This window comes from Callithrix jacchus, chromosome 13 (assembly GCF_049354715.1).
Source record: "Callithrix jacchus isolate 240 chromosome 13, calJac240_pri, whole genome shotgun sequence".
NCBI lineage: Eukaryota > Metazoa > Chordata > Mammalia > Primates > Cebidae > Callithrix > Callithrix jacchus.
The window spans coordinates 67,828,656-67,856,028 of NC_133514.1; the positions used below are offsets into that span (position 1 = coordinate 67,828,656).

The window sequence follows — 27,373 nt, forward strand, 5'->3', positions numbered from 1 at the left end:
TTCTTTAGGATAAACCCCTAGAAATTACAGGGTGAAAGTGCATAAATATTTTATGACTCTTGATATTTCTTGTTGATCTTCAAAACTATTATGTGACTTTATATTATCACCTAAAATGTTCGAGGAATCATGCTTTATGAGGGTATTTTATTGACTAAATTTGCAGTACTGAGAGAGCTTTATGTGTGCAGTTTGATGATGCTGACAGATATCCCAGAGGTGAACATTTTTTAAAGATGTTCTCTTTATGTTTAACATACAGAAGTTAATGTTAATCACGATGCCTATTTTGTTTAACATACAGAAGTGACTTTATTAAAGCCATTTCTTCTAAATGTGCGATAAACTATGAATTCTTTGCCTGGTTCTAATGTTCTATCTCATAAAACCTCATAAAACTAATTAGCATCATACCCCCTCAGTTTGCCTGTGAATTTTGAAGATTATATGAATTTCTCTTCCATGTGAAATAGAATTTGGTGGGTATCCCTTTGCTGGGAATAACTCCTTTGGAAAATAGAAAAAATACTGAGCGGAAAGAAAGTAAATTTTCTGGGAAAAGAATAAGAACCCAGAGAGATGGAGTGAGAATTGTACCACAGAGTCCCAGCAGCAGATGTTTTGGGTGTTGAAACTCCCACCAGAACAGCTGCAGAAATGTAGAATCACATCTGGGTGTGTGACGCGGCTGCATCATTACCTATAGACAGCAAAACAGCCAGATGCTTCCAATTCATTTTAAGGACCAAACTTCAGGTCTGAACCTGTGAATGTCTCCACTTCCCGACCAACGACTTATCAATTGCCGAGACAGCTCATGAAAACGTTGCCTCGTGGGCACTTTAAGGACAAACCTCGGCTGCAGCAGGTAGAGGCAGAGTGCAGCTGCTGCACACCCGGCCCTGCAGCTCTAGCTCTGCTCTTGGGCTGGAGGATAAAGCCATTAAAGCCCTTCCACACAACGGTGGCTGCATGGCTTGTCACCGGTGTGTGAGGCTTCTGAGGGCACGTTCTGTTTAATGTCTGCTCTAGTTCTTCAAATTCTCCTCTCTCTCTCCCTCTTTTTCTCTTTCCTCTTTCGCAGTTTCCTCTCTCTCTCTCTCTCTCTCTCTCTCTCTCTCCCCCCTCTGTGTGTGTGTGTGTGTGTGTGTGTGTGTGTGTGTGTGTGAGAGAGAGAGAGAGAGAGAGAGATCGATCTTTCCTTCTCTCCAGTCTCCCAAATACAAGCTTCTCCCTAGGACGGCTGAACAAATGACTGGGGGATCATTATGGTAGTAAATGGTTCTTAAGACGTGGACACACACTGTGATTTTTGAGTGTGCAGCTATTGTGTCATTTCTCTTGCCTTACATGGATATGGAAGTCAGTAAAAGTGTCCTCTGGTGACAGGGCTCCGGCCTGCAGACAGGCTGATCACAGACTTCAGCAGCCTCCTCGTCTTTCTGACCCAGTACCAAAAGTGCAGGGCAGCTCACAGGCCGTGGGGGAAGATCATTCAGTAAATAGCTCTTAGCCCCAGGAGAAAAGTGTTGTTCAATGGGAAAGTCTCAGGAGAAAAAGGTTACTCAACTGTGTAAATCTCAACCCCTACTGATATTCAAGAGATAGGTTTCCTTTAGGAGTAGCCTGTGTACCCCTCTCCCTCCCCATGGAGTGAGCAGAAGCTGAGCAGAAACATTTGGTGAAAGATAACGCTGTCTTCAACCATCACACTTTCAATTTCCTGCAGGAAGTCACTTTGTTATTAGAAGTATTTTTATTGTGTCTAACAACCAAAATCATTAACGCAGAGATTGCAAATGGGAAGGCCAAGGAAGTTGTCTCCTCAGCCCAGCTGAGGCTTAGATCCATCTCTTCAATTGTCATTCAGAGTCCTGTGCATAACTCTCTCTTGAAGGAAGAATTGTAAAACATAATGGATCATAAAGAGGTTAAGATCCACCAAAGAATTATTTCTGGGGAGAGAGGACAATTTTACAGAGGATGAAATGGAAGCCAAAAGAGGTGAAATAGGTGGCCCAAAGTTTCAAAGTGGAGTCTGGCCCCAGATCCCAGGTAGTTGAGCACCGAGCTCCACTGTGTGTTTTTCATCACGCTGCCTTTTTATTGGGCAATACTGCACCAGGGTCAAGTAGGATATGGTTAACTTTAGAACTCTGGGTTTCTGGTAGGGAAGGTCATTGAATTTGAATGATGTTGGAAATAGATGCTCGGTACCACAAAGAAAAATTAGTACCGAGACAAGGGATCTCTCAGCAAGGCAATTTTTACTTCCTGCAGGAAGGGTACACTTGCTAGCCATCTTGCCACAAGAGTACAATGAACGAAGGAAAAGCAGACATATGTATCCCTTACGCATTTGGGACTGTCCTTACTGCTGTGTCTGATCTCTGTTGGTTGGAGCCAGACCTCACAATCTAAACTAAAACCCAATTAGCTAACAACTTAAAATTCTTCTAAACAGGTAAAAGCAATGGAGAACAAAAAGAAAGTCCAAATAAGAAAGGGGCAAAGGCTGCGAGTTGGTTAAAGTGCAATAGAATGTACTTAGTATGTACTACATGCCTGTAAACATGTTTAACAGCTACACAGGGCTTAACAAAGAGTTATTAACAAAAAAGCAAGAAGGATTTATTCTTTAACAAGAAAGGAAACTTTGAAGAGGAACTTTTCTACTTTCCACAAGTGACATGTTGAGTAAAAATGATCCTAGAGTTGAAGAAATGGACATGTTATTCATATCCATTGTGACCTATGCGAGGTGTCTCCTATTGAAACACTTCTTATTCAGCAATAATAATAATAATAAAGGAGTATTTATTGAGGTGTGGACCAATTGCTGTGGGAAGATGTATATCCTGCCGTTAAGGTAATTATAATCTGGTAAGATTAGCAGAGATAAGAAGAATCATTAAATAATATTTAAGATGGTGGAAGCAGGGCTATGAAGGTTTGTCGATGTTTGGAGTCCTCAAGGGGATGAGTGTCTTGAAGCTTAGTGGGCAAGGAAACCCTTCAGCCAGTGAGATTTGGGGAAAGTGTGTGAGGGTGGGGGTGAGGGTCTGAATTTGGTAAGGGGCAAAGGACTCCAAATATAGAATAAAGGAGAAACAGTCCAGAGATTTGGAATTTGAGAAAAAGGGTAAAAATGAGAAATGATAAAGCATGTTGAGGGAGTGGCTACTTTGTGTAGTGTGTAAAGCAGAAAAGGCTGAAGAGAAGACTTGGAATCGGATTGCAGTAATCTTGATGACCCTAGTCCAGGAAAGTAGAAATGACAACACTGCTTGTCAGCTGTGGCACTGTCTGCTTTGATAATAAGTGGGCTTCCATTAAAACTCAGTGAGTGGCATGTTGACCAAAAGGACTAGAGCTTGAGTTTAAAGCCAATGAGTTACAAACCCTATGTGTTTTATGTTTTCACCACCCAGCACTTCTTTTGGCAACTCTATAGAAGATTGTCTTATATCCTGACTTTGTCTTCTGCAAAATTTCTGTAGCTACCTTCCCACTCACATGGAACAACCAGGAGGGACACACCAAACGATGCCACATGATGACCTCTGCCACCAAACACGTGTTCCTGAAGGAGCTAGTAGAGGATTATGACTAGCTCTTCACTGTGAAGAAAATACACACAAAATCAGAAGAAAATACACACAAAAGGAGATCTGATGAGACCTGACTCGAGGTACAGGTTGAACATTCAGTAGGGTGGCTTTTGTGGCACAAAGAGGAAGCCCTTTGGGCAGAACCTGAAGTGTTGTGAAATGGCACCCAGCCCTGTGGGGGAACCCGATAGAATGGCAGTGGCTGAGAACTTCTGTTCACAAGGCAGCTGCTGCTCCTCCAGCAGTATAATTTAGACATAGCTGAGTGTTCAGAGCTGGAATGGGCCATTCTCCGTATTTAGCACAACTCCTCATCTCAGTAAATGTCTTGACACTTAGGTAAGGTTGGGGAAGTCATCTGCCTGAGATCTCACTTTTGTTAGGGAATGGCTGTGAGCCCAATACCAAGGCAAGCTGTCTGCTTTGCTATCATTTCTTTTTGAAACGGAGTCTCACATGATCACCTGGGCTGGTGTGCAGTGGTGTGATCTTGGCTCACAGCACTTCGTCTCCTAGGTTCAAGCGATTCTCCTGCCTTACCCTTCCCAATAGCTAGGATTACAGATGCCTGCCACCATGCCTGGCTAATTTTTTGTATTTTTAGTAGAGATGGGGTTTCACTATGTTGGCCAGACTGGTCTTGAACTCCTGACCTCGTGATCCACCCACCTTGGCTTCCCAAAATGCTGGGATTACAGGCATGAGCCACTGTACCTGGCCTGCTATCACTTCTGCTACCATTTGAGGACTTAAGAACTTCCTCTTGCTGGGCCAAGTGGCTCATGCCTGTGATCCTAGTGCTTTGGCAGGCAGAGGTGGGAGGATCCTTTGAAGCCAGGAGTTCAAGACCAGCCTGGGCAATTAAGAGAGATCCTGGTCTCCACACACAAAAAAAGCAAAATATTATCTGAGCATGGTGGTGCACACCTGTAGTCCTAGCTACTCAGGAGGCTGAAACAGGAGGATCGCTTGAGCCCAGGAGTTCAGGAGTTCAAGGCTGTGGCGAGCTGTGATCATGTCACTGCACTCCAGCCTGGACAACAGAGTGAGACCCTGTCTAAAAAAAAAGAACTTTACTTGGGGCCTGTCATTTTATTATTTCTTCTAGAACCTATCTTCTTAAGACTAAGGCAGCAATGTCTTTCTTATGGGCAATGTATCTTCATTGCTGAAGGTCTTAAGAATTATCAGATACAGTTTCAAACAGGCAAGTAGTTACTAAGAACAAATATAATTTGAAAGAGTTGAGGTACAGTTTAAGAAATAAAATTTAGATCCTGGATCTCCCACAGGGCTGGTGCATCCACCTGTATAACTCCAGGGGGCATGGGTTACATGGAGTTTGATGGGAATGGTGTCCCCTGCAGTTGGGCAATGCAAGGCTGGCTCATGACCATTGCAGGTTCATTTCTGCCAGACTCTCCCATCGTTAAGAACATTTATTTTCCTTAGTACCAATGTTATTTTTCTCTCAGTCCAAGCCAGAATCTTTCCTACATAATCTAAAAAGCATTTTCTTTCTGCCTGATTCCCCAATGCCCATCTTGTATTTCTGGCAAAACAGCACCTGTGCCTGGCTCAGCCTGGGTCTCCCTTCATGGTTTCTGGCATCAGCAGCAGGCTTCCTGCTTATTCCTGCAAACCTTACTTCCTGTCATTTTGCTGTCTGTCTGTCTCATTCTCTCTCTTGCTTATCTATTTCTTTATATTCATTTATTTGGTATTATTTTTATAGTTATTAAAGCCATCTATGTGGACATAAATTTTAACGATTTGGTCAGGTATGGTGGCTCATGTTTGTAATTCCAGTGCTTTGGGAGGCCAAGGCAGGAGATTGCTTGAGCCCAGGAGTTTGAGACTAAAGTGAGCTACAGTGATGCTGCAGTACTCAAGCCTGGGTGGCAGAGCAAGATCCTGTCTCACAAACAAACAAACAAACAAACCCATTCAACACAAGTTCATGATCCAATTGATCAGTTAAAGGTTTAAAATCAGACCTAGAAAAACCCAAGTTTCACTTTCTCCACCCCCATTTTCTCTCCATTCATTGCTAGCTCCTTCTAGAGCTTTTAGTTTTTTCTTATGTTCCTACAAATTGCCGAGGCGGGTGGATCACGAGGTCAAGAGATCGAGACCATCCTGGTTGATATGGTGAAACCCCATCTCTACTAAAAATACAAAAAATTAGCTGGGCATGGTGGTGTGTGCCTGTAATCCCAGCTACTCAGGAGGCTGAGGCAGGAGAATTGCCTGAACCCAGGAGGCGGAGGTTGCGGTGAGCCGAGATCGCACCATTGCACTCCAGCCTGGGTAACAAGAGCGAAACTCTGTCTCAAAAAAAAAAAAATTGCTGATATTGCTAAGTCTTGATTTGTCTGTTTTACATATTATTATTTACTCTGTATTATGTTGTGAAGCTTTTCTCTAATCATTCCCTTTCTCTCCCTTCCTTCTTAACATATTTACAGCACATTTTCATATTTATAGCCTACATTCAGGGCTTACATTATTATGGCTATGTAAATATTATTTAGTACTGAGCCAAATAAGTACTATACTTACATCTAGTTTATTATACAATGTTTTCCCCAGAAGTTAATAACTGTCTTCTTTTTTCCCTGTGCTTAGTGTTCTGTGAACCTATCACTAATTTTCCTTGCATTTTCTGACAGCTGTGTAAATGCTTCTCACACAGTTTCCCCCAAGTTAGAGATATTAAATAATCTAGAATTCTCCCACCTGACCCCTACTCCCAGCTTGGAGGCTTTCCTCCTAGAGTTCTCCAAACTCCCACAGTCTGCCTTGGTTGCTCTTCAGGCTCATTGAACAGTTGTTTGGGGGTTCCTCTCCCATGTTATTCTGGGGTTTGTTTTCCACTCTCTCCTGGATTCCAATTTTGTTTTATTTGTCTTAGTGCATTTGTGTTGCTATAGAGGAATACCTGAGGCTGGGTGATTTATAAAGAAAAGACGTTTATTTGGTCCACAGTTCTGCAAGCTGTACAAGAAGCATGGTGCCAGCATCTGCTTCTGTTGAGGACCTCAGGAAGCTTCCAATCACGGTGGAAGATGAAGGGGAGCAGGCATCACATGGCAAGAGGGAGAGCGAGCAAGAGGAAGGAGGTGCTAGACTGTTTGCAACAACCAGTTTTCATGAGAACTAAGAGCGAGAACTCACTCATTCCTGCGAGAATGGCAACAAGCCATTCATGAGGGATCTACCTCCACAACCCATACCTCCCACCAGGCCCTACCTCTACCACTGGGGATCAGCTTTCAACATGACATTTGGAGGTTCCAATATCCACATCATAGCACTTTGTTAGCTGATAAAACATTTTAGGGAAACACGACTCCAGTTAGTCTTGAGAAAGGGGGCATGAGAGGTATGTTTCCTTAGTCTGTGTTTTTCTGAACATTCATTGTTCTACTTTCATACTTGATTAAGAGCTTGTCTTGGTATAGATGTAGACTGAACATGTGTTTTTTTCAGAATATCACTTGCTATATTGTCGTCTGGCCTCAGTGTTTTTATAAGAGGCATGATGCCATTTTTATTCCTTGTCCTCGGTGACAGGTTTTCTTTTCTGCCAACTTGCAGTCTATCCTATTTCCCATATTCTGAAATTTCATAATATTTGCTTGGCTAGTTTTTTTGGTTGTTGTTTTAAATACACGATGCTAGGCCTTCTCTGGAAACTCATGTCTTTCAGTTCTGGGAAATTAAACCACTTATTTGATTATTTCCAACCCCCCAGTTCTCTCCATTTTCCCTTCTTGAAATTTCAGATGTTGAATACATTGGCTAATTTTCTTTTTCTTCATTCCCATCTTTTTCTTTGACCTTTTGAGGAGAGTTACTCAACCTTATCTTCCAAGTGTTCTATTGAATATTTTTTATCTTGGCCAATTTCCCCAATTTCTTTTTTCACTCTGATTATACTTTTTCATTGCATCTTATTCTTGTTTCATGTATGTAATACTTTCTCAAAATTTTCTGATAATAATGAGTATAGTGTTGTTTGTTTGTTTTTGTTGTTTATTTTTCTGCTCCCTCTATTGTTTCTGTCTTCTTAGCCCTGAAAAAAAAAAGTTTGTTTAGTTCTCTTTTTTCATAGTTGAGGTCTTCTTTAAGTGTCTGGTGATCCTTAAATGTTTATTAATGATTAAGAAGTGGTGCACCAGAAACCTAAGAGAAGACTCTATGGCTTGCCCCTCAGTAAGCATTGTCAGGAGATAAGTGGGCTTACTCGATGAAGAGCGTTTCAGATGGAGTCTCTGTGGATCTTGTCCATATGGCCAGTCAATCTTTTTGGAGAATTATGCTTTATTTTCATGCCCGGAGGGTATACAGCTGGGCACTCATGTTCTGGAAGCAGAGACAGAAGGCACTCAGAAGGCAGACCTCCACCTAGAGCCTTGCTTCAGCCTCATACGCTGTTGTTAGCAGAAGGTGAAGGCTGGTTGAAAGTCTCTAAAGAAGACACGTTTACCTGCCTGGAAAGGATGAAGCAGGGGATGGGTTGGGAGAGACCAGAGGGAAAGAGCTAGCATTTGGTGAACTGGGGTAGAGTGAGGGAAGAATCAGATACATGCTGTGTACAAATATGATCTTTCAGTCAGTAGCTCTGCTCCAAGCCCAGGCCTCCCCCAGCTTCTGTGGAATCTGCAGTGTGCAGATGTCCAGTCCGTCAAGGGTTCTTTGGGTGACCTTGTGTGAATCTTCTATTACAGCCTCTTCTCTGTGGATTACTCTGCTGAGGTAACTGCCATTTCCCCATCCCTTTGACCCCTCCAAAAATCTGACATTTCTTACCCACGACTGTTACCTCTCTGGTTCTTGCTGACTTGTGGGTTTACATCTTTTTAATTCTTTTATTGTCATTTCAGTTAGGATTCAGGCGAGAGAAGAGATAAACGTATATACTCTATTTACCATATCTGACCTAAAGTCTCCTGTTTTTTACATGGCTTTCTGAAGTTACACATAGAAGCCCAGGCATAGAGAACATCAGGTAAATAAGAATTCCTTTAAGTCTCGGAGGCTGCTTCAAACGGAGAAGACTCACCTGGCTGTGGGGTCTCCTGGCCTTTGAGAATGCTCCTTTATACACTGGCTTGGTGGCCCCAGGGCCGGAGGCACCTCAGGGCATTTTCTCCTCTTGAGCAGCTGCTGAAGCATCAGGCACAGGAGCGTGGGAGACAGACCTCTGGGATGGCTTTCGTGTACTTAATTGAGGTCTGAAGCAGTATTGTTTCTTATTTAACCACAATGCTCAGATTCACTCCAGACTACCCCATCACATTTATTAAACGGAAAAATAAGTGAAGAAACAATCTTGGGGTTATGTTTCATGGAAAGCCTGTCAAACAAGAAAGTCTTTTCCTCTTTATCTGCCTGTTTGACTTGAAAGCGGACTGTTAGCAGTTAATATTTTTCAAGTTTTCAGAAGTGTCCTGTAGAGAACTGGACAGGAGCAATGCTTATTAAAGGAACATGATAAATATAAACAACAGCAAATGACTTTGCCATCAAGAAAAGTGCCGAGCAAAAAATACTGTAAGACCAAAACAATCATAATAACCCCTCCTCTAAAGAAACAAAACAAAAACCATCATAGATAAAATCCCTTCTCTTTCTCTCTCTCTCTCTCTCTCTCTCTCTCTCTCTCTCTCTCTCTCTCTCTCTCACACACACACACACACACACACGCACACGGGAAGACAATCTTGCTTGTGAGCAGCTGAATTTTGAAAATCCTTAAGAGATTTATTAGAAATTGATCTGTAACTGCAATTTATTTTTTTATCACTGCAATATTCATTAAATGTCATTGTGTAATGACATTGTATAATGCATCAGCTGTGGAGTAGAAACAGGCCTTTCATTTCTTTTTAGGCCGAGCTTGGCAAGAATTTAGATGCTATCAGAAATATGAAAGTTTCTGTTGCAGCTGAATTGCGTCCTATACCTTCACCCCAACCCAATCTGAACAGTGGCCTTATAAGAAGAGGAAACTTGGACATGGAGACACCAGGACCTGCATATATAGAAGAAGGTCCCTATACAGATACAGCAAGAAAGCAGGTATCTGCAAACCAAGGAGAAAGGCCTCAGGAGAAACCAATTTGCCTACACCTTGATCTTGAACTTTAGTCTCCACAACTGTAAGAAGATAAATTTCTGTTGTTTAAGCCCCACACAGTCTGTGATGTTTTGTTGTGGCAGCCCTCACAAATTAATATGGTTCATTTTCCACCATATTTGATTTGGAATTTGGATATAACAAAGAAGATCATAAAAATAGTAAGAATGAGATGCTTCTAAAAACCAACTTTTGCTAACAGTTGAAAAATCAGATATTAGGTCATCGTTGAGAAAAATGACACATACGGAATCACATTTGCCCCATCACCTGTGAGCTGAAGGTTTAAGGTACTGAGTTGAGCTGAGGCTGGGCTTGCAGAGTCAGAACTTGGAGCCTCAGACTCTCTGTCCCCTTAGGGCTTGTCCTCAGTCTGTTGCCTCTGAATCTGGCAGGGGGAGGACCCTGAAATAGAAGGTCTTAAATGGGAAGGGAAGAGTAGATTGAGGGGTTTTCCTGGTGGCAGGTGTCCCTGATGGGAAGTGAATCGGGTTCATTCTGCCTTCTCGAACACCACTCAGCATGGACAGCAGCAGCCTGGGTTGTGGAATGCTGCAAGGGACAGCTGGAGAAATGTCTCGCTCATACAGAATATGCTTAATGGGCAGAGTGCCCTGGAGTCACCTGGGCCATCTTATTTCTCTCATTCAGGCTGAAGAAGAGAGGAAAAAGTATGGCATTCACGTAACTAGATACTCAAAGTGCTTGTACTGGGCTAGTAACTTGGCTGAGGAAACAGCTGGGCACTGGCCTATTTGTAGCCCCATGCCTAGAGGTTGCAGGTTGTCACAATTTGCCAGAAGCCAGCAAGAAAAGCCAGGGCATCATGTTTAGCCTGTACTCACCATCAGGAAATGCGTCACCCTTTCTGTGAGTGCAATGCTCATGCTGACCAAGGTCCTAGATCCAAACAGTGAACCACTAAAATGAGTAAAATTGAGGGAGAGTTACAAAGACAGAAACAGAGAGGAAAGGAGGGAAGGGGAAAGGGAGAAAAAGGGAGAGATGGAGATTTAGAGAGAAATAGGGAGAGACACAGGGAAAGCACACAGAGGAGGAGACAGAGACCAAACAGAGAGAACCAGACAGCCTGGGGGAAAGCAAGTCCCCATGCCCCGGCTGCCCACTCTAGATCTGCTCACCCACCCACTCTAGATCTGCTCTCATCCCCACCTCTTAGCCTGTTTAACCCGTTGGAGCATCAAGGCTTAAGGAAGCCCATGGAGGCTTGTAAATGTGATATGGTTTCTAATGGATACCCTGTGAATTCCCTGAAGTGGAACAAAAAAGCTTGTGGGAACCAAGTTAATATTTCTAGGTTTTATTTAAATAGGGGGTTATGCCTGGGATTCAGTCCCATGAGCTGGACATCTCATCCAGGTGAGAGAGTCAAATCAAGAACCCGATCCTGGGGATGGCCCACAAGATTCGGGGCAAGGCGTGTTCATTCTTCCTAAATGAGTCTTTATTGCAAGAGCACTGCTTTCTCTCTGGTGCTTGTTAAATACTGTATTTATGCTGTGTATTTGTATACAGTGGGATTAAGGGACCAAACTGAATTACTGATGATGGTTGCTTGAAGGGGTGTTTGACTAGGAGATTTACACAGTGTTCTTAATAATCTTTTTTATTTATTTATGGAATGTTATCATTCCAAACGTACAGTTCTGCCATCCCTTAGGAAAGATGCTTTCTATTTGAGGGCCACCAGCTCTGCATGTTGATTTGAAAAGAGATAAAAGAGCATCTGGCCACCACAGCACAGGCTGACTTCCCTCCCTCTTCATTATGCAGAGAGCTGATGCATTTTTTGCTTCTTTCCTATTTATACAAATAAAGACCACGATTTGGGAAATATGTCATGCTGGCATTAAACACCACCAATCTTGCTGGGTTGAAATGTACACGTTCCATTAACAACAATTATATTGTATAATTAAGGTTTTGGTCCCCAAAGTCTGACTCGGAAGCTTCCTCAAATATGGATGGGTTTATGGAAGATGTTAAAATAAATATACCCCTCCCGTCACCCTCCTCCACCTCCCCATTCCTCGCCCTGCTTCCAAAAGCACCACCAGTACCTGAGTCAATGACTTGGTCTGCAGTAAAAGTGGGGTTCAAGTGCCCTCTAGAGTAGCTGTGACTATGTGGCTATAAAAATTGAAAAGCTTTGAAAAGGCAGACAAATGACTGCAAGCAGAATCATCGAACATTCCTGTACATTTGATGGGGTTCCTGTATATGAGTTCCACATGATCAACACTGGGTGCAGGCAGGTGATTTGGAGCCCTCAGGATGAGGCTGGCCATGTAATCTTGCTATAATGCTGCTCTCCATCATACTTTTGTGGACTTCTCAGTTTCAGTTTAGGTGGAAATTTCCCAAGGCGTATGCAATCTTGGCACACACACATGTAAACCATCACAGGGAAAAGGCTAATGAGGTTCAAGCCCTTGCACCTGGGAGTGTCTCTGGACCCTTACTCCCCCCACTGCCAGCCCCCACCACAGTCTTGGCACGTTTCACTCTTCCAGCAGCTGGAGAGAGCTCTGACCTGTGTCTCATCAGTGAATGCTGGTGGTGGTGACAATAATGAATTTCTAATGGCAATTAACACAGTGACAGGGTTTATAAATTATAGATTATGACAACACTCCCTGCGATCTGGTTTTTTCCTTTGAAGACCACCTGGCTATCAATAATGGTCTCACCAGCCAAATCCTGCCTTTGTGGGTCAAGACAGAAGAAGAACAACCATTAAAAAAAGCTGGAAATCTTAGAGCGGACTCACATCTTAACTAGGAGAATAAGTGTTGGCCCAAGTGCCCCAGGACTGAAGCAAATCAGACATAGAGAAAGAGGGAGAATATTAGAATGAGGCACACCTGATTCAGCTGCTAAATAGTCTGGATAGTTAAGAATCAGAATCAAGGCATTCTTCTTTTCTAGTTCTCTTTGGTGAGGATCTGTGAGCATCCAAATGATTTGAAGAGCAATATGGTTAATCTGCTCTTCTTCGTGAGTACATACATTCTGAAAAAAAGTTGTGGTTGGGAAAGATGGGGATCCATCATTCCAAGACAGGACAGGTAGTGTGTGGGTGCATTGATGCGCTTCCTTGCTCAAGGTGAAATTGGGTAGATTTTCTTCCAGAATTGAATGATGGTGGAGACGTGATTCCTGGGTAGGCCTACACACATAACGCACAATTCTGTATTTAGTTACTCTTTAGAATCCCTAGGAGAAAATTGGCTCAGGATGGAAAAGGAAGTATGTTGAAAATTTTGGTAGACTTCCTAGAAATCTGGAAGCATGAGCAATTTCTGGAGGTGAAAATGTTAATGGGATTGAACAGATAATAAACTCATACTAATACTAAAGTGAACAGGGCAAGATGGATTATTTTGGGAGATTTCTGTGGCAGAAACTATTGGCTACTGAAATCACCCAGTCCCTTCTTCCTTCTTAGTAGAGTACAGAATTTGTTTAGAAACTGGGTTTGTGGGAGCTTCGGAGAGCCCTCCTTGGCCCTAGAGGCAAGTGTTGATTGTGGTAAGACAGTTGTGGGATGTGTATGGGAAGCCTTTAGGAAATGTTTCTCTTGAAATCCATAAAGGGAAGCCTGGGAGGAATACTTCCTCTTTACTGGATGTGGCTTCTGCATGTACCATCTGGAATTGCTATAGCCAGCTTACAAATATAGACAAAAGCTTTATCAACCTGCTGAGCACAGCAGAATGGAAAGATGCAAACACCCTGCTCTTGGGAACCAGCCACCTTCAGACTTCTTGCTATATCAGGTAACACAATTCTCTCATTGTTTAAGACACTTTTAGTTGGGGTTTCTGTTACTTGCAATTGAAAGTATCTTATATAACCACTGTTTGGAACAGTGCATAAGAATGTTGTCTTTGGAAAATCAACACCATCAGAAGACAGGTGCCGATAAAGCAATTAAATACAATGAGAAGGTCTTTAAGATCCTGGTTAATTCTGACATGTCTGTGCTCTAATCCTTGGATCTTTGTCATGGAAGAAAACAGAACAACAAAAACTGGGCTAAACTTTTGCTGAACCCACCTTGGGCAGTGTGGTAAAATGTTCTGTTTGTGTGATTCACATACTTGTGAAATTTGGACTTGTATTTCTTACTTTCCAAAGCAGAGAGTGAAACAGATCTCTCCGTAAGCAAACCAATAATTGTAATTGACAAGAAGAACATAAATTGTTTCCAATTGATGACTGAGTAATCACATCCTATTTAAGAACATTCATCCAAATGTCATCTTGAGCCAAGGTATAAGAATATGCTATGTACCATGGAGTTGATAATGTGTTTTTTGACTACCAATCATAAATAAGTAGGTTTTTTCTCCTGAAAGACTTAGGCTAAGCTTTGTAAGAGTGTACTTTATGAATATATTTATTAGGCAATGCTTGTCATTAATTGATACAATGTTTACAAATAAATACTCTTTAATTTACTTCAACATTGACAGTCTTGGTAAGGAAGAACAAATAATGTAGTCTATGTATAGATACAAATAACATTTACTTTTGTAATAAAGTAAAATTTAGGGAAGATTAATTAGATGCATATTTATGTATAGGTGTATTGGTTGCAAGTAACAAGCAGTTCACAGAAAGCAACAATAATTGTAGGGAGACCTTATTCTCAGATTTTCCAAGTCTATTTCAATTTCAAACATTATTTACTACTGTGAGAACAATGTGTATTTTTTTTTTTTGGTTTGGGAAATATCATCTTTCAGAAGACATATTTTGCATTAACTCTGCAGCAAGTACTCAAATTGTGTGTGGAGCGGGGGAAAGGAGCAAAAGGTAGATGTAGGGGAAGCTTCCCAGAGCCCCTGGCTCCATAACCTGGAGAGAGCTGCCCCACATGGGCTTTTCCAGCACCCCGCAGGGGCTACCTGCTTCCTGGGGGCAGTGGCAATGAACTCTTCTGCTGATTCTCCTCTGCATCACTAGTCTTCACCTTCTACTTCTGAGAAAAGGTTGCAAGGTAAGCTCACCTTCCTCACTGATTTCTGCCCACCCAAAACTTGGGCTACACCAGTCAAATATTGTTCTCTGAGTGTGATCAGTGCATGGGAGGAAATACTGGCAGAAATAAGTTTGCAGGGAGCTCTTGAAGCAGATAACTTGAAGTATAGCCCAAAGAATTGTATTGGGATAGGTTCTCACTTCCATCTTGACTAGAAGGTAGAGGGAAAGGGGAGACATTTCACATTGAGAAGATGACATTTAACTTTAGGGAGAAATATCCAGAGAAGTAATGCTTTTATAGGCAGACAGAGGTAGGTTTGAATACAGGTCTGATATTTGTTGTGTGACCTTGAACTTGAACATTGTTGAAATCTCATGATGCTCATGCAGGGCGTGGTCATCAGGATTGGCATGATAGCATATGAGGAACTTGGCATAGCACCTGGTTCACTGTCAATATCCAGTAACTCCTGGAAAAGAAATCAAGGCAATGAGTTAAATAACATGCTCTGTAAGTGACATCTAAAAGTGACATGAAAATATGCCTGTAAAAAGACATCAGTATAAGAAAAAGCTGTGTTCTGACAAAATGCAACTTGAAACCTATTGTATAATAGATTGAATTACAGGAACTCAGCAAATCCAAGGATCTAATTGTCATACGAAGAGATTAGGCTTTTCCTTCTGTGATGTGCTCTGAATTAGGAAGTTTCATTGATTATATTCTTAAGAAAATAGCTTTTTGAAGCCCCATTTAAGAATTTAGTAGCAACATTATTGAGTTAGTGTCTTCTTCCCTTTTGGTGTTTTGGGGTGAACTACAAATCTTGTCAGGAGTCTCTCAAATAAAAAGTGTTTTTAGATGTTAAATTGGAGGCCTTTCCAGGCAAGGATGCCAATTTTCTTACAGCAACCATGCAGAAACCAGGTTGTCCTCCACCCTTTCTGCAATTTTCTCTTTGGTCTAAGGTAGCTCTGTGGAATTATGTTTTTCTGTATGATTATTTCCCTGGCACTGATGAAGTTTATACATATTTTAAGTTGTTTTTGTTTTTTTTTTCTGCAAGACTGAATCATTTCAGGAAAACAGGGTGCTTTAAATGAATAACTGAAGTTGTCTTTCGGGTTGTCTTTGTTGGTTCTTAAGGAACCCACAGAATGGAAAGTTGAAAATGGTAGGGTTAGCACTTATATCGCTGAAGCAGGGATGACAAACACTGTGTGCTGATGGCTGACCAGACCAGTGACAGTTGTGAAATGTAGAGCATAACTCTGGACTGAAGGCTGAAATTGCCTCTGAGACACCAGCAAGACCAAGGATGGAGCCAAAGGAGATTGATGGAGAGCGGCCCCACCATTGTCAATGCTGGCATCTGAGCCCATCACAACCTCTATCAAAATGGGTGGGCTGAAATGTGAACTTTCTAGTACTCCAGCTGTTCCTGAGATTCCTAGAACAGGGAAACTTCCTGGTTGGCCATCTGGAGGCATATTTTGTGTCTAACTTATGAGCAAGGGATTAAAAAAAAAAAGCAAGGAGCATCAGAATTTGGCCACTAACCCAGACTCATGACTCACAGTGTTGCCTATTTGGAAGTCATGCCTGCTATTCCCTGACCTTATTCATTTTTTTAGTGACATTTGATTTTTGAATTAGGGCCACTTATTTTCAAATTTCCAAAGGTGGTAGATACTACTGGGGGAAGAACACCTCAAATGCATTTTTAAGTATAAATGAGCAGTGAGTGTAAGGTAGAAGAAATCAACCAGCAAAATTATATTTTGTAACAGTTATAAAATGCAAATTAATTCAACCATTGTGGAAGACAATGTGGCGATTCCTCAAGGACCTAGAAATAGAAATTCCATTTGACCTAGCAGTCCCATTACTGGGTATATATCCAAAGGATTATAAATCATTCTATTATGAAGACACATGCACATGTATGTTCATTGCAGCACTGTTTACAATAGCAAAGACCTGAAACCAACCCAAATGCCCATCGATGATAGACTGGACAAGGAAAATTTGACACACATACCATGAAATACTTTGCAGCCATAAAAACCGATTAGTTCTTGTCCTTCATAGGGACATGGATGAATCTGGAAACCGTCATTCTCAGCAAACTGACACAAGAACGGAAAATCAAACACTGCATGTTCTCACTCATAGGCAGGTGTTGAACAATGACAACTCATGGACACAGGGAGGGGAGCATCACACACTGGGTCTGTTATGGAGGACTAGGGGAGGGACAGCAGGGGGTAGGGAGGTTGGGGAGAAATGCCAGATATAGGTGACGGGGGGGATGGAGGCAGCAAACCACATTGCCATGTATGTACCTATGCAACAATCCTGTATGATCTCCACATGTACCCCAGAACCTAAAGTACAATAATATATATATATGTATCCCTATAGATAATAACTGTAGTGAAATGATTAGTACTTGTCCTCCTGTGACCTTTAGTGACACCTCCAGCAGCTCAGTGGTCAGTCGTAGGCTGCAACTTCTTCAGATTAAAAAATGCACCATCCTGAGGGACCAGAGTCACCTCTACAGTAGCCACCCTGTTCTTTTTTTTTTTTTTTTTTTTGAGGAACTTTTTTTTTTTTTTTTTTGGGAAAAAGAGAAAAAGAAGGGGAAAAAAAGAAAAAGAGGGAAAAAGGAATATTACTTCATTCCTAAGATGGGTTTCAGTAATGGCCGATCAATATTTTGAGTGTTTAAAGTGGTTAATGCATATTTTATGTGTTTAAAATGGAGAACTCTATTGTGTTTATTTGTTCTGACTCTGAGTTCAAGTCCTGGATATCATTATCAATTTTTTGTCTCGTTGAATCTAAATCTCATTATGTGTCTTATGTATCTGGGTGTTAAGATCTCTTATTGTTACATTAATCCTTTTACCCTTGCATCCTTGGAGCTTTGAGATCTATTTTATTAAGTGTGAGAATTGCAACTCCTGCTTTTTATTTATTTATTTTTGCTCTCCATTTGGTTGGTGAGTTTTTTTCCATCCCCTTGTTTTGAGTCTTTGTATATCTTTAGATATATCGTTAGATTTTGTAGATAATGTATATTTTGTGTGTTTAAAATGGAGAGCTCTATTGAGTTTATTTGTTCTGGATCTTAGTTCCAGTCCCGGATATCGTTATCAATTTTCTGTCTCGTTGAATCTAAATCTCATTATGGGTCTTATGTATCTGGGTGTTAAGATCTCTTATTATTACATTAATCCTTTTACCCTTGTATCCTTGTAGCTTTGAAATCTATTTTGTCAAATGTGAAAATTGCAACTCCTGCTTTTTATTTATTTATTTTTGCTCTCCATTTGGTGGGTACGTTTTTTTTTTCCAACCCTTTATTTTGAGTCTATGTATATCTTTGGATATACCGTTAGATTTTGTCTGTATCTTTTGATTGGGAGATTTGGTCGACTTAAATTTAGGGTTGCTGCCATTTGATATTAACTGGCTATTTTGTCCTTTCGTTGATGAAAATTCTTCTTTATGTTAATGCTCTTTACTTTTTGGTGTATTTTTAGAAAGGGTCATACTGGTTGTTCCTTTCTGTGTATAATGCTTCTTTTAGAAGTTCTTGTAAAGCAGGCCTGGTGGTAATAAAATCTCTGAATACTTGCTTGTTCCTAAAAGATTTTATTTTTCCTTCAAATGTAATACTTAGATTGGCAGGATATGAAATTCTGGGCTGAAAGTTCTGTTGATTAAGTATATTGAATATTGGCCCGCACTCTCTTCTAGCTTGTAGGGTTTCCGTTGAGAGATCTGCTGTAAGCCGAATAGGCTTACCTTTATGGGTAACTTGATCTTTCTCTCTGGCTGCCCTTAATATTTTCTCCTTCATTTCGATCTTGGTAAATCTAACGATTATGTGCCTTGGGGTTGGTCTTCTTGAGGAATATCTTTGTGGTGTTCTCTGTATTGCCTGGGGTTGAATAGTGTCCTGCTTTGCTAAATTAGGAAAATTTTCCTGGATAATGTCCTGGAGAGTATTTTCCAGCTTGAATTCATTCTCTCCGTCACATTCAGGTACACCAATCAAGCGTATATTAGGTCTTTTCACATAGTCCCATATTGCTTGGAGACTTTGCTCATTCCTTTTTATCCTTTTTTCTCTATTCTTGTCTTGTCATTTTGTTTCATTAAGTTGGTCTTCGACCTCTGATATCCTTTCTTCTGCTTGATCCATTCGGCTGTTTAAGCTTGTACATATTTCACTAAATTCTCGTGTTGTATTTTTCAACTCCATAAGTTCATTTGTATTCCTCTCTATATTGTCTATTCTTTTCAACATTTCATCTAACCTTTTTTCCAAGTTCTTAGTTTCTTTACATTGGGTTAGAACAAGTTCCTTTAACTCCCAGAAGTTTCTTATCATCCACCTTTTAAAGCCAACTTCAGATAATGGAACACAGTCCTTTTCCATCAGGGCTTGTTCGGTTGCTGATGAGTCCTTTTCCATCAGGGCTTGTTCCGTTGCTGATGGGTTCTGATTTTGAGTATACTCAGCCTTCTTAGGCTGTTTTTTTCCCTTCATTATAGATGAACCGCCTTTCTAATTAGGTTTCTGAGTCGACGTCAAACTTATTGATTCCCAGTGCTGGGATCCGAGCAACCCACTGTGGCAGCCTAAATAGCAGCGATAAGACTGATGGTGCTCTTCTGCCCGGGAATCTCTGGTCTGGCTTCCCTCTTGAGTCCGCAACAAGCGGCTCTGATTTCCCGGAGCTCCAAACTCCGGTCGGTAGGGGAAGCAGTCCCGTTGGCTCTGTATGAAGAGCTGCTGCGAAGAGACGCCGGCAAAACCACTGCGGCGGCCACAAGAGTTGCGCTGGTGACACATGGGTCTCCTCCACTGGGAATCGGCTGATCAGTGAGTGACAAAAATTTGTCTAAAGATGTGGCGTCGTCTCGTTCTCTGACTTTCACTGGGAGCTACAATCCCGAGCTGTTAGTAGTCGGCCATCTGCCACCCTGTTCTTAAGGTTCTTAGCATATTTTATCTGGGATTAAGAACCAACTATAAGGTCTTTTAGGCTGACTGATGTTGCCATGGATGCTATGGCAATCCCTGTGACCCACACACACACCTCTAGAGGGCCTTCTGGAATTAGAAAACCTGAAGAAACTGGAAGACCACGAAAAGTGGAAGAATGATAAACTTCTGCGGTGCCTAATTAACTTTGAGACATTCTCTATTGTTCCTTATTCCTGCCCCAATTGATAAGGCAATTGGACTTTGTAACTGACCTTGGTTAACTTCATGGTTCCAGACCCTACAACCCCCTCCCAGCTTGCAAAAACTGCCCAAAACTGTAAAACCAATTCCTATCCCACCATCCTCCACTGACTCTCTTTTCTGACTCAGCCTGCCTGCACCCAGGTGAATAAATAGCCATGTTGCTCACACAAAGCCTGTTTGGGGTGGGGGGGTCTCTTCATTCAGAGTGCACGTTTTAACACCAACTAGTGTCTTTAACTTGATAGTGGGGTGAGGTGGGGCTGACACATGCAGGTGAGCTCAGGTACAACCTGCAAAATCGAGAAACAAAAGGGCAAAGAGCTTTTTTAGACTGGAGCTTCATCTGCTGCCCAAGCTGTTGCCATTTTCTGGTGTGCATGGAAGCAACTGTTCCACTGGTGATAAACGCTTGAAATCACATTATTCTAATGCCATCCTTTAAGAGTTTTGAACCCATTCAAATGTTTGCAAATACTTGAAACTTTCATCTCTATATGTGTTCCTAATTTTCTATTCCAAATAGCATGTCAAACATTTCTTGGTGTTGCTTAATGTGACTGAAGAGAATATTAATGTTGTTAAGGACTTAGCGCAAAGGTAATCTCACTTTGTTTTCTTATAATGAGGGTAAGGTTAAATGACAATCTGAGGCTACTATTAATTTCCTCTTTTAGTGAATACACATGAAGCCCCTTTTGTGTTCCAAATATTGTTCTGGGGGCTACAGATAAAAATAGAAGAACAATAGATAGGGCACGGTCTCCCTTTAAGGAGCTCACAGTTTGGAAGGGGAGTGGACCTAACATCAAACAGTGACAATTGATTGTGGCATGTGGACAAAGGAGACGGGCACAAGGTGGTGACAAAGGGCTGGTGGGAGGACCCTGAATCCCAGCTCAGTACTGTTGCTGCTAAAAGGGTACTTACAAGTTCTCAGAAAAAAAGAACACTTGTTGTTATTGAGTCTTCACGGTTTAAATAACTTAATCAATGCGGAGTTATTTATATTATTCTCATATACTGTTAGTTTCAAGCATTTATAAACAATCATTAATCTGCCTACCAAAGTTCAAAAATAACTTTATATCCATACACGCTTTTTAGTTCCCAATGGACTGACTTTCTCATGCATTTTCTCATCAAAATCCAAAAACCTATGATGCCGGAGGAAAGGGCTTAATTAACATTATCCCCATTTTTCAGATGAGAAAGCTGAGGTGCCGAATAGTGAAGGAACTAGCTCTAAGTCATAAAGCTAATTAATTGGCAGATTGAGCCATGTGCATTGAGGTCTTTCTAATTGCTTGGACCATGTGTGCGTGAGTAGATTCCAATGCTGAGAAGACTCATTCCTTGAATGAGTGTCATTCAGTGGGGGTTTCACATGGGGGTTTAATGGGAATACTGGTTGGTTGTTCCCTCATTTTGGAGACTCTGGCTCTTTGAATCCTGCACTATGTCACTCTGCACATTTCTTGTATACTTTTGATTATTCTTTCTCTGTCTCCCTGCCTGGTAAGTGCTGGTGTCCCATAGGGCTGACCCTGTTATGTGTTTCTCTCTCTCACACACATGCTGGACAATCATGTACATTTTCAGGGCATTGGTACCATGTCCCAAGTTGAAATTTTCTAACTCTGTCCTCTCTCCAAACATCAGACAAATACACCAACTGCCTGCAGGATGTCTCCCATGGATCCCCAGAAGTACTCTACTTCTGAGTGATATGTCCTTCCACTCGATAGTGGAACCTTCACTGTTATTCTTAATTCACTTGACATCAGCCTCATCCACCCAGACACCCAGACTCAAAAGCCACATGTTTCTTCTCCCCTCCATGTCACATCTAACTAGATCATCACATCTTCATTCGGTCCTCCAAATATATTTTTTGAATCTATTTGTTTCCTCTTTCTCATTCCTGTTGCCACTGTCCTATGTATTTGATTGGGTCCTCCAGTATGTCTGTGGGTTTCTTGAGAGCATATTGAGGAAAGGGGCAAGTGATATATTCATTCAAGCATTCACTTACTAATTAACTTCACAAAAATTTGAGACAGATCTCACAGCTACTGAGAAAAATTGGGTTGATCCTTTTGGGAAAATCGAACTTGACCTGGAAACCTTACTCTTTTCTCATCCCATCTAGATTAGTTAACTCTGTATTATGTAGCTCTTAGGCCTTAACAGTTTCACACTGGACATCTAGCTGTCATCTAGCCAGAGAGCAAAGATTAAATGACAGTTTTTATCAATCATTCCAAAAGTAACCTCTCTCAAAACTACCACATAAGATTACTGCCAAGTAGATGCCTGAGGATTTGATTAAAAAGATGTTTGGCCACAAGTCACATCTATTATTTATCAGAACTTTTCAAAAGTAACTGTAAAAATTCTAAACTCTGGGAGGGTCTCAGCAAAAATATTAGTATATCTGTGGTAATTTTGGCAGATTTTTTGTTTTACTTCTTTGTGGACTTATGTGAAATGCTTACAATTTATAAAATTTGATCTTATTTAATGAGGTATTTAGGAGTATATTCAGTATCACATTTGTTGAATAATGTTTAGTGAAATAAATAGAGATAAGAAGAATTGGAACCACCTTGGAAACAAGCAAAGAAATTCCTGCAGAAGAATAGATTTCTTTTAGTCAACTCCTCTGATGCATTTAAAATGTGATTCATTTTCCAAAATGCTGAAGTATAGACATATCTCAGGAACATATACTAAGTGCCAAGTTAAGTATCCCTATTATATATTATAGTGATGAGAAATTTATTTATGCTGAAGAATGGTCTGATTGCGAAGATGTATAGTCTCTTCTTGGTAGGCTTAGACCTTTGATATTTAGTTTATTCAAAGTTTATCTTGTCCCAGGAAAAATGAGTCTGGTGGGTTAAAAATGACTACAAATTTTCTTAACTTTCATCCCACTGAAAGATAAAGCCCAATTCTCTTCCTTTTGAGTTCAGAATGGCCCTGGTACCTGTTTTGACCTGTAGAATGTGGTAGAAGTCTCTGCCAGTCTTCTGAGGCTGGGGACTCAAGAGAAACACAGCTTCCATTTTCACTGCTTGAAACATACTCTCTTAGAAGCCAACATTCATGCAAGATGCATGATTAGCCCGAGATGAGCATTCTGTGAGGAACCCCAAGCTAGCTATCTGGAGAGAGTGGCCTGGAGGGAACACTGAGGTGTCAGACAGGTACATGAAGCCTTCTTGAAACTTCTAGCCCAGTTGGGCCACCAGCCAATGCCACAGGGAGCAGGACTATTCAGCCTATCCTTGTCTAAATTCCTGTCCCACAGAATTGTGAGCAAGTAAAATAGTTATTTTCTAAGCTTCTACGTTTTGGGGTAGTTTGTTACACAGCACTAGGTAATCAAAAGAATTGACTCGCACCACCCACCATCTCCCCTGAAGGAAAGTTTACATTGGAAACCAAATGGACCAGTGAATCCAAGAATCAGGGCAGAAAGAAGTGTTCTCAAGGAGATCCAGGACTACACTTCTCAGGCTTTGCATCTGATCTGGGAATTGTTTCTTCTTGCCAATCTCAGAAAGCATTGCCCTCAATTTTTCTCCTCATGAGTGCCATTTTCCCATTGTTACAAGATGCTCTTGTTGGTTCTTCTGATTACTCTAAGTTTTACATCAAATTACAACTGTTTTGTGTCAGGCCACTACTAAACACTAGTGGACACACAACAGGGTCATTTGACAAATACATAAAGAGCCACTGCATTGCTGTGTTAGGCACTGTGGATGCAAGAACAAATATGACATGATCCCTGCCCTCAAAAAGCTTATAGTTTATTAGGAGGAGAAAAGTCATGTTTAGGTAATTATTATTCAACCCTAGGCTAAGATGATTTCCTGGGACACAAGAGTGATTATTTCTGGCTTAGTAGAAGATTTCGTAGTGAGAATGACATCAGGTCTTGGTCTGGGAGGGTGAGTAGCAGCTTGGCAGGAAGGAAAGTTTATCAGAGTCATTGTACCAGAGTGGGTAGTGAGAATGAAAGTCTCTGAGCTTGGAAAACTACAAGGTATGAGGCAGGGGCATAGTGAGAATGAGGGCAGATGAGATTGGAAAGGCAGTCTGCGGTCTGATTATGCAGGTTTTTGGATACTCACTTTTTAGCAACTGAGTTAGAAGTTTGGCTTGTTAAAATTGGTGAGCTGTGGAAGGTTGAGGTGAGAGGAGATCACATCTGTGTTCCTATGTCATGGACTGTGGACCTTCTTTCTCCTCTTATCACATGTACTGGGACCTTTTGTTTGTATAAAGTTGATGCTGTAGGAAAGGCACAAAAGGATGAGTAACTCAAAGTATGACCCTAGAGGAAGATGGTTTGATGACCCAAGGAGTAGCTTATCACTTTAACAGTTAAGAATAGAGGATCTGGTGTTTGATAGGTCAGTAGGTTGACCATAGCTTACAATAACCTATTGTGGGGAGAGAGATCCAAGATGGTTGATTACTAGCAGCTCAGGACTGTAGCTCCCAGTGAAAGCACAGAGAACGAGAGGATGCCACACTTTCAGACAAAGTTTTGTTGCTCATGGACCAGGAGATTCCCAGAGGAGGAGCCCCATGGGTCACCAGCACAACACTTGTGGCCAGTGTGGCGGTTTTGCTGGCACCTTGGCACAGCAGTTCTCAGTGCAGAGTAAACGGGACTGGGTCCCCTTTTGATCAACATTTGGAGCTCTGGGAAGGCAGAGTCGCCCATTCAGCTGATTGAAAAAGGGACTCAAGAGGGAAGCCAGACCGGAAATTCCCAGGCAGAAAAGCACCATGAATCTTGATGCCACTGTTTTGGCCAGTGCAGTGGGTTGCTCAGATTCCAGTGCTGGGAATCAACAAGTTTGATGTCCACTCAGAGACCTAATTTGAAAGTCGGTAACTACAAAGATGACAGATGGATAAATTTACAATGATGGGAAGAAACCAGCATAAAAGGGCTGAAAATACCCAAAATCAGAATACCTCTCCCTCTACAGGGGATCACAGCTCCTCATCAACAGGGGAGCAAGGCCTGATGGAGAACATGTGCATTCCATTAACAAAACTAGGCTTCAGAAAGTGGATAATAAGAAACTTCTGTGAGGTGAAAGAACATGTTCTAGCCCAACGTAAAGAAACTAAGAACCTTGAAAAAGGTTTGATGAAATCCTAACGAGAATAGACAATTAAGAGAGGGATATAGTGAATTAATGGAACTGAAGAATACAGTACAAGAACTCCGTGAAATATGCACGGGTTTTAACAGTCGAATTGATCAAGCAGAAGAAAGGATATCAGAGGTTGAAGACCAACTTAGTGAAATGAAACGAGAAGACAAGACCAGAGAAGAAAGAGTAAAAAGGAATGAGCAAAGTCTCAAAAAATATGGGACTATGTGAAAAGACCTAATTTATGTTTGATAGGTGTACCTGAATGTCATGAAGAGAATGAATCCAAGCTGGAAAATATTCTTCAGGAAAACTTTCCTAACCTAGTAAGGCAGGACAATTCTCAACTCCAGGTAATACAGAGAACACCACAAAGATATTCCTAAAGTAGAGCAACCCCAAGACACATAATCATAGATTCACCAGGGTTGAAATAAAGGAGAAAATTCTAAGGGCAGCTAGAGAGAAAGGTCAGGTTACCCATAAAGGGAAGCCTATCAGACTCACAGCAGATCTCGCAGCAGAAACCCTACAAACTAGAAGAGAGTGGGGATCAATATTCAATATCCTCAAAGAAAAGAATTTTCAACCCAGAATCTCATATCCAGCCAAACTAAGCTTCATAAATGAAGGAAAAATAAATTTTTTTTGTGAACAAGCAAGTACTCAGAGATTTCATCACCACCAGGACTGCTTTACAAGTGCTTCTGAAAGAAGCATTACACATAGAAAGGAACAACCAGTATCAGTCATCCCAAAAACTTACCAAAATGTAGAGTATCTCCACAATGAAGAATCTATATCAACTAATGGGCAAAATAGCCAGATAGCACTAATTGACAATATTAAACTCACAAATATCAATATTAATCCTAAATTTAAATGGATTAAATGCCCCAATCAAAGACAGAGGCAAACTGAATAAAAAATCAAAACCCATCAGTACACTATATCCAGATCCATCTCATAAGCAAGTACACAAAAAGACTCAAAACAAAGAATTGGAGGAAGACTCACCAATCAAATGGAGAAAAAGAAAAAAAACCAGGAGTTGAAACTTTCGTCTCTTACAAAATAGACTTTAATAGTAACAAGGACTAAAAGAAACAAAGAAGGAAATTACATAATGGTAAAAGGATCAATGCAACAACAGGAGTCAATGATCATAAATATGTATGCACCCAATATAGGAGCACCCAGATACATAAGACAAGTTCTTAATGACTTGTAAAGAGGCTTAGACTCCCGCATAGTAGTAACGGGAGACTTTGACACCACATTGTTAATATTCAACGGATCAACGGGATAGAAAATTAACAGGGACATCTATAATTAGAACTCAGACCTGGAACAAGTAAACTCAGTGAATATTTATAGAATTCTTCACCCCAGGTCCACAGAACATACATTTTTCTCAGTATCACATTACACCTATTTTGAAAGTGACCACATAATGGAAGTAAGTCACTCTTCAGCATTTGCATAGCATTTCGTAGACTTAAATGAAATATTGGTTGGCTGTTTGCTTGTTATTTTCTTCCCTTATTTTTTCCTGTCACTGCTGTTAAGCACAATTATCGGCATAAAAGAGGTTTTTAATACCTACTTTTAGATTGCATTCCAGCCTGGGCAATAGAGCAAAACTTCTGTTCTCTCTCTTTCTCTTTCTTTCTTTCAAAAAAAAAAATAACCTATTGTGTATTTTAAAATAGATAGAAGAGAATAACTCCAATGTTTCTAGCATAAAGAAAAGACAAATACTTAAGGTTGTAGATATCTCAATTATACTGATTTTATCTTGACAAATTGTATAACTATATTATCACATGTACTCCCAAAATATATACATCTATCATGTATCAAAAAAAATAGGGAAATATATTTAGATCTTTTTGTTTGACTGCCCAACTTTTAGGAAGTGTAACATCTGCAGGGAGCAAGGAAATGTGACTTTGGAGAAAGAATTTTTCCTGGCCACAGAGAACAGAGCAGGGTCAGTTCCCAAAATACTCAGAAAGGTTTTTATGGTGGAGGAAAACTGCAGTTTCTCTCAACTTGTGTTGTGTGCCAGCGAGGATTACATATCCTCTCAATAACACATTAAGTATTATTTCTTAGCAAGTGTCCCCTGTAGCCTGAGTTTATCTCGAAAGA

General features: G+C 40.9%; 1 long non-coding RNA gene across 3 annotated transcripts in view; it reads left to right on the forward strand.

The window, feature by feature from the left end:
• The window catches only part of LOC118146855 (uncharacterized), a 120,161-nt gene that overhangs the window by 55,712 nt on the left and 37,076 nt on the right, over window positions 1-27,373 (forward strand). For 2 of the 3 annotated variants that reach the window (XR_013525320.1, XR_004732941.3), the window contains exons 3-4: window positions 3,501-3,691; window positions 6,600-9,813. The exons of the other annotated variant lie outside the window; for it this stretch is intronic. This is a non-coding gene — a long non-coding RNA (uncharacterized LOC118146855). Of the gene's footprint in view, window positions 1-3,500; window positions 3,692-6,599; window positions 9,814-27,373 lie in introns of those variants that run through there. 3 annotated transcript variants of the gene reach the window in all.